This window comes from Phoenix dactylifera, chromosome 10 (assembly GCF_051530095.1).
Source record: "Phoenix dactylifera cultivar Ajwa chromosome 10, Ajwa_hap1_PhDact_Kaust_v1.1, whole genome shotgun sequence".
NCBI classification, from domain to species: Eukaryota; Viridiplantae; Streptophyta; class Magnoliopsida; order Arecales; family Arecaceae; genus Phoenix; species Phoenix dactylifera.
This window is the reverse complement of record NC_143199.1, coordinates 9,182,837-9,191,519: the sequence shown is the minus strand read 5'-3', so window position 1 is coordinate 9,191,519 and position 8,683 is coordinate 9,182,837.

Genomic DNA, 8,683 nt, shown 5'->3' with positions numbered 1-8,683 from the left:
GAGCCGACTCTTCATTTGAGGAGTTGACTCTGGATCATGAGGAGACGACCCCTTAGAGAAAGGGAGAAACTTGAGCCGACTCGAGAGTTAGCTTAAAGCTCTGCAGGCTGTTGGAAAACGACTCATACCCTCTGATGAGTCGACTCATGTGCGGCAGTCGATCTCCCAGGTCGACACCTGGAAGTTTTGATCTCATTAATCGAAGCCGACCTGTCCCTTTTCTCTCTTTATCACTTTAAAATTTTCCTTCTCCTCAGTGACTTACTGTGCAAATCTCCTTCATCTTCTCTTGGATTTGTCTGCTCTCTTTCCTTTGCTAAAGTTTTTCGCCCTTAATCTTTCAATAGCCTCGAGAAAGATGCTTGCTCAAAGAAGAAAGAGATCTGAAGCAAAGCAAGACAAAGTGAATGACAAAGAAAAGTCTCCAATCTAGCAGCAGTCAGAGGATTGCTCTTCTATTCTTCATATATCAGCCTTCTTTGCAAAAATTCCAAACATGGTACCCTCTCCACTCAAAAAATCACCCTCCGGAAGGATCACCAACTTTCAGTTCTTGGAGAATGAAGGCCTCACTATAGGAGAGCTCATTAGAAGCCAAGGATGAGAGTATTTCTACAGATTTAAAGGACCCATCTACTTAGACCTTGTTTGCAAATTCTACCAAAATCTCAAGTTTGGATTGAGAAACATCTCCTCTATTGTAAGGAATGTGGCAATTGAATTAAATGACTATGTTCTTGGGCGAGCTCTTTAGATGCCCAACCAAGGTGATCTAGTGGACAAAGTTGAGGATCAGCTAAGCACATTGCAGTGCATTTTGAAAAAAAAAATAGTGAATAAAAATGCTAAGATTGAAGGAAGCCAACTCAATGGAGAAATGAGACTGTTGCGTCATATAATCAGCATGATATTTTATTCAAAGTCTAGAAGGTTTGAGATTGTGTCTAAACGAGAGCTGTGCATAACGTTCCACATCATTAAGGAGACCCCCATTAATCCTCCAGCACTGATAATCTAAAGAATGCATTAAGATGTTTCAAGGACAAAGGCTCTACTACCTTACAATTTGATGCTCACTGAAGTATTCAAGAATTTTATTATAAACCTAATGGGTGAAACAACTAGTGAGCTCACCTTTTCTGACACCTTCAATGATCATTCTTAGCAACTTATGGGATATAACAACCTAAATGGTCATTGGGTAAGAACCAAAGGAGCAGCCAAAATTAAGGAAGAAGAAAATTAAGAAAAAGCCACAGTTGAACCCTCCTCGGTTGGAGAAGAAGCTCAAAAATAGCCTGCCGCTAAAGAAAACCTTGAAACTCCATCATCAAGTAGATATTAGCATGTTTACATTCGACTGCATGAAGATGTGATGAAGATAATTTCTGATTAAGTAGCTGCAAACTGTTTGACAACTAGGATTCCTGAACTTGGAGATAGCTCAAGAAATCCTCAAGTCGCAGCTACATCTGATTTGATTCAGTTGATGACAGGGCAAAATACCAAACTATCTTTGATTCAAAACTTTGTCATGAGTCTAAATGAAAGGTTAGCTTTATTGGAAGAAAAGGTTGATCAAGGCAGAATGGGTGAAGCTTCAAATGAAGATAATGTATAGATTTTAGAACTTGTCTTGGAAGCTGGAAGACTCAGAGAAAGAATTGAGTCTGGTATTGGGCAACTATAAAATACCTCCTCTATCCCTAGAGCCTCCACCTCTATTAGACCCCCTGCACAGCCTTATCAGCCATCTCACCCTTCCTCTTGATCTAGGCCTTTTCAGTTCTTCACTAGTGCTAGACTAGAAGAACTAGAAGTTGCCGAGCTGGTACATCATCTAGCATGCCTACTCATCTTGATGTTTCTTCTTCTAATGAAGATTAAACATCATTTTAATCTGTATGGTTATATACCTTGTTGTTGGCAACTTGTCCCTATCTTATCTTGTACTTGAACTCTATTGCTTAATGAAATTTGCAGTTTTAGTTCAAGTGACATGTATTTATGATATGCCTTAATATTGCAATGAATGAATATTTCAATTTGGATGTTAGTAGAGCTGGCCAATCTTGTTGGCCTTCGATATTCTTCTTTAGGGAAACATCCAACGAAGTTAGCACCTTAAGTATCAGTGGTCTGAAATAGGATTAAATCGGAAGTACTTTTATAATTAAAACTAAAGAATAGAAGAATTAAGAGTGATAAATTACTTGACCAAACTCCTTTGAAGTTGTAGTCTCAAGAGAAAAAGGGAACCTTGGTCAGAGAAGGACTGAGAACTAGTTTTCTTCTATGAATCAAATTAAGGTGTATCGTCCTCTTCATCTTTAGACTATCGAGGTTGAGGCCTTCCTTTTTCCATTCCCTTTATATTCGGGTGACCCTATAGAGGATTGATGATTGGAACCCTTGTAGAAATATCCTCTAGTGCTCTAGGGGTAGGCAGTGTATGGAGACAACTTAGTCTTCGTTTATTCTTTTTAGATCTCCTATCTCATCAGGCATCAATAATAATTGATGGAATAGTAGATTTAACTGAAAAACAATTGTTAGTAAGTTAGAATTGACAAAGGAAATAAGAGAAATAAAGCAATGAGGTAAAGATTCATACCATTAGAAGAAGTAACCTTCTTTGAGTTCTATTCCTTTGATGGCTTAGTTAGCAATGGTAGTTGAAAGTAACCTTCTTTGAGTTCTATTCCTTTGATGGCTTAGTTAGCAATGGTAGTTGAAAAGTCACGTTAGCCACAATTTTAGGTTATTTTAGTCTCAAATTTGGAAGTCTAGTATGATTGCCATCAAGCCTCTTTGTACTAATCACTGCAATAAGGATTAGGCTTTTAAGGAATGACAAAGAAAGTGGTCATGCATTCCTTCTAAGAAAGGCTTTTCTTAATCAGGGGTCGGTGAGAGAGGGAGCCGGGCGGGTCGGTGCATCAACTTACGTGCTGCCTGTGGGGCATTACATCGAACATCGGGGCGCCGCGGAGGATGACTACTCGGGGCCCAGTTGAATCGGGGGAGAAGGAGGCGGTGGGCTAGGGGGACAAGCCGGCACGGACACAATCGAAGGTGACTGAGTCGGGCCGGACATGGGCGGAGGTGACGAAGGGATCGTCGAAGCCGCCGACCTGGACCAACCACCTGATCTCGGATGCGGAGTTGGAAGTTTTGAAACGGCGATTCACGGATGTGGTGGAGATATCGCCGGAGAAGGGGGAGAAGGCTCGAGCGGCATGGCGGGACACCGCAGTTATCGTGCGAAACTTGGGCCGTCGTGTGCCAATGGAGTGGATCAGCCATGATCTGCGGGCGGCCGGGAAACTCGATTATGATGTTGAGGTGTTCTTCATGGCGGAGGAGACCTTCTTCTTCCGATTCCGAACTATGAGGGATCGGGAAGTAGCAATGGAGGTCGGATCATGGCTAATGGCTAGCTAGCCCCTAGCCATGGAGCGGTGGCGGCCGAACTTTGTCCCCGGGTCCAGTCAACCTTGCCGAGTGATGGTATGGCTCAGGTTACCTAACTTGCCAATGGAGTATTGGGAGAAAGAGATGATTTGGGACATTGCGGCGAAGGCCGGCCGGCCTTTGGCGTTGGACAAAGTCACAGACCAGGGCGGAGGTTAGGTTTTGCTTGGATCAAAATAGAGCTGGATGCCCGGGCGCCGATCCGACCTGGGACCTTCATCCAGATTGGATCTGATCAACACTGGCAGTGCTTTCACTATGAAAACCTCCCAGGGTATTGCTACAAATGTGCTCGGCTTGGCCATGGCGAGGGGGCTTGCCCCTATCCTCTATTGGATCCGGCGATGGTTGGAGAACCAGGAGATCACCATGACCCGCTGGCTGGGATGGAGGGGTGTTCCCAGGAATCAACGCCAGGGTTGAAGAAGGGGGATGACCAGGCAGGTCGGCTTCCTTTCGATCTATGGCTGACAACAACAAGGATCCGACAGCCGAGGCAGAGCAAGCCTGCGATGAAGACGACTGAGGCAAGGGCTAACCCAACACATGTGCAGGTCTCCTCCGAGTCGGGGCCAAGCTCCCCCCATGTGGTGGCGGTTTTCCCTGAGTCGCCCATGGACACGGAGGGGTGGCAAAAGCTAACTAAGCTGGCCAGACGAAGGTCGCCGGAGAAGGAGGTGGCAGATGACTCGGCGGCAAAGGAGGCCGAGGTAACCCAACTCGGTGTGGATGCCGGGTTGGACTCAGTTTCAACTGTGAAGGTGGGCCAGGGTTCTCTGTTGGGTAAGCCGGGCCGGGCTGAGTCCGGGCCGGCCGTTTCGGTTGGGCTGGATAGGAGGGTGCGGTCCGGGTTGCTGGAGGCGGGCTTGGAAGAGGGCAGGCCCGGGGCCTGGGCCCAAGCCTGATGAAGCGGGCCAGGAGCCTGAGTAAGCCGAACCAGCTTTTAGGGGCGGGACGGTGCACGAGCCGGCCGGTTTAGTTGATTCCCAGATCGGCGTCGTCGTCTTCCTTTGTGGGTCGGGAGCCATGCCGAAGGGGGGAAGGGAGGAGGCACTTTCGGAGTGTGTCCCTACCTCCGGCGAGGGCCCCTAATCATCCGACGCCAGACGGCACAGCGGCTGGTGGACTCATGATGACCCCATTGGCTGACGGAGGTACCTCCGTGCCGAGTGGAATGACAATGGCGGCGAAGGCTCCACCGCAGCGACCGGCCACTGCTAGGGGCGGAGGGAACGCTCCGACCAAGGGTCGAAAGCAGGAGAGTAGTGCGGTGGTGGAGTTGCACAGGAAGGGGAAGGAGGCCTCAATTGGGTCTTCAAATGCGGCTTCGGCAGGGAGTCACAGTGGGTCTTTCCTTTCCCCTTAGACTAACCAAGTGGGGAAGGAGATGCCGGACAAGAGGAAGGTGGAGGCGCCAGCCCGACCCACCCTAACGGCACTTCTCTCTGTGCGATCACCCCTGTCGTCAGGGGAGGTGCTGTTGAGAGGTCTGGCAGGGGGCTCGGGATATGGATCTACTTCACCTATATTGGATCATGGGAAGGTAGTTGATCTTCTATGGGCTGCAATCCAGGGAGGAGAGTTGGAGTCAGAGGAAGGAGGTGTGTCCATTACACCAGTAGTGACCAACCCGAGGAGGGAGGGCCATGCCTCATCCTACGGTGCAGAATGAAGGTACTAGCTTGAAATTGTAGGGGGATGGCCAAACCCTCCTTTTCTTCGTCATTCAAGAGGTTAGTGTAGCTTCATTGCCCTGAAATCTACTTTCTTTGTGAGACATGGGTGTCTGGGAATGGGCTGCAGCGTGTACAGAGGCGCTTGGCAGGTGATTGGTAATCCTTTGCTATGGAGTCTCAGGGCTTGTCTGGGGATATTTTGTTGTTGTGGAAGCGGAAGATAGCTTCTGTAGATGTTTTGTGCAATTGTTCTCAGCAGGTTGTGGTGGTTATTTCGAAACCAAATGAACCGCAATGGGTACTGTGTGGAGTATATGCCAGCACCGACTACCAAACAAGGAGAGTCCTTTGGGGTGAGTTGACTAGTTTGTTGACCTAGGGGATACCGACTATGGTTGTAGGTGACTTTAACTATATCTTAAGCCCCAACGAGAAAAGGGGTGGAAGGGATTCTAACTCAGTGGATAGGAGGGAGTTTTGGAAGTTTTTGGCAGGAAATGGTTTGGTGGATCTTAGCTTTTCGGGTCCACGCTTCACATGGTGCAACAATCAATCTGGAAAGGCTAGGGTATGGGAGCGGATCGACAGGACTATTGCATCTCCAGACTGAGTTCCGAGGTTTCCATCTTATTAGGTTAGTCGTCTAGCTTGGATTGCCTCTGACCATTGCCCCCTTTTGATTTCTACAGTTTCGGGTACCGTACATCACAGCCTCTTACAGTTCGAGAAGCTATGGTTGTCATATCCCTAGTCTTGGGATGTAGTCAGGGAGGCATGGGGGGTGCCAATACGAGGTGATGCCATGCAGAGGGTGTCGCGTCGGTTGGAGCTCACCAAATGCTGCCTTCGTCGATGGAACCAGAAGGTCGTCAGCAACGTTTTTTGGAGATTAGAGGAGGTGGAGACTGTGATTGCGGACCTCCAGGGGCGGGAGGATCGGGGAGAGGAGTTGACTGAGGTTGATATGGCTGACTTGCGATATTCCCTAGCTTCCCACCACTCCCTACTGCGGTAGTAGGTGATCTTTTGGAGATAGAAGTCCAGGGTACAGTGTGTCAAGGATGGCGACCGGAACACTAGCTTCTTCCATCGATCGACAGTCATTAGGAGGCAGAGGAACACGATCCGCTGATTGAGGATTGGGGCGGGCCAGTGGGTGGAGGAGGACACTACTATGAGGCGGGTATTAGTGGAGTTCTTTAGATCCAGGTGGACTGAGGAGGGTGGGATATCCGAGATTAGCCAGCTCTCCAGGCTGGAGACTAGAATTGTGGAGATCGATAATGCAGCTTTGATTCGCCCAGTGTCGGAGATGGAGGTGCAAGAGGCAGTATGGGGCCTTGCAAAGGATAAGGCCCTTGGTCCGGATGGGTTTCCACCCTTCTTCTTTTGGAGGTTTTGGTGTATTATTCGGAGAGCAGTAGTAGAGGCAGTACAATTTTACTTCAGTCGGATCATGATGGCAGATGATTGGAAGGCCACGTACATCACATTGATACCGAAGCGTTTGGACACTTCGGAGCCGAGTCACTGTAGACCCATTAGTCTATGCACCACCTTATATAAGGTCGTGGCGAGGATCATGGTGGGGAGGATGAGGATCATGCTGCCGAGAGTTATCAGCTAGGAGCAGGGAGCTTTTGTGGGGGGGAGGAGCATCTCAGACAATATTCTGTTGGCTCAGGAGATGATGGAGGATTTACAGCGAGCATCGAGGAGACAATGCTTAATGGCTGTGAAGTTGGATATGGAGCGTGCTTATGATCGGATCCGGTGAACTTTTCTTCAGCGAGCGCTCAAGAGCTTCGGTTTCCATCAGGTTTGGATTGATTGGGTTCTAGGATGCGTGCAGGGGCCTAGCTATTCCATTCTGGTGAATGGCACGCCATCGCCTTTCTTTCGAGCTACTATGGGGATCCGCCAGGGATGTTCTCTATCTCCGTATTTATTTATCATTTGCTCTGATGTTCTTTTCCGTGCTTTGCATGTAGCCTGTGGGAATCGGGAGCTGGTAGCCTACAGCCCAGCCCGGCGCCCACCCCATCTCTCACTTGCTTTTTGCAGATGATTGCCTCCTACTTGCTAGGGCAAGGGTGACGGATGCGAGAGCCCTACAGGGTGTGTTCACAGAGTATTGTGAGATGTTCGAGTAGAGAGTCAACCTCCAGAAGTCAGCCATATACTTTAGTCCGAGCTCGGAGCGGAGAGTGCGACGGAAGATCAGGATGATTCTGGGAATGCAGGAGCAAGGGGGGCCCTTGTTTATCTATGGGTCCCCCTCATAGGGAGGAGGTTGTGGGTGGCGGAGTATCTACCTTGGTGGAGAGGGTGCAGAGCAGACTTGAGGGTTAGAGGGCATCATCACTCTCCATGATAGGTAGATTGACACTAATTAGGTCAGTTTTGTGCTTTATGTCCATCTATCTGATGGCACATACTGTTGTGCCGAAGACGGTGCTGGTGGAGATTGAGCAGCTCATGCGGAACTTCCTGTGGAGCTTCCTGGGGGGGCCATGGGGTACATCTGGTGGCCTGGAAGAGAGTATGTCTGCCACTGCGAGAGGGTGGTTTGGGTGTGCAGTCACTTGTGGAGAGGCGCAAGGCTCTCCTGGCACGGCGTGCGGTGCAGTTGGTCTTGGCACCACATGAATTTTGGAGTCAGGTTATGACGACTAGATATGGTTAGGTGGGATCTGGCGGGGAGGTGGCAGGCGGCCGGAGGAGTTCCTTTATGTGGCGAGAGATTGGGAGGTTTGTGCCCATAGTCCTAGCGCACTCCAGGTGGCTGATTAGCGACGGGCGGAGCATTGACGTGTTGGAGGACCTGTGGGTGGACACACTCCCATTGAGACTATGGCTGATGATGGTTAGCAGTGAGGTAGCAGCGGGGCTACGGGTGTGTGACTTACTCAGGCCGGGAGTGGCAGAGTGGGATGGCGATAGACTGGGTCAGTTGTTTGGGGAGAACTTGGCAAAGCAGGTTTGGGCGCTCCCTGTTCCGGGATCTACTGGTCCGGATGTTAGGATTTGGAGCACTACTTGTAGAGCCAGTGCCGGGATTGGTAATGTCTCTCAAGATCTTCAGTGAGAGTTAGAGCATGCCTTAGACTGTGGTTGGGTGTGGGGGTTTGGGCTTCATCAGAGGGTTGCTCTCTTCCTCTGGAAGGTGGTTTGGGAGCGTCTGCCAACGAGTTTAGTGCTGAGTAGACGAGGAGTGAGCATCTCTCCTCTATGCTTGGTTTGTGGGGTGGACGAGTCGGTGGATCATATACTTTTCCAGTGTGTCTGGGCGAGGGGTGCTTGGAGGTTGTTAGGGATCTCAGAGGACGCTTGGAGCCGGGGAAATTGTTTTCTACAGGAGGTTCGGAGATGGTCTGGTATACCCCAGATGCGCTCTTAGCTATTAGGGCGACCTGCACAGCTTATCAGGTATGGCTGGCCAGGAACACTCGGACATTTGGCGAGCTCAGTCCGTCCCTGCGGTTCGTGATGGAGCGGGCTCATGCACAGGCAGCAGAGATGATACGTGTAGC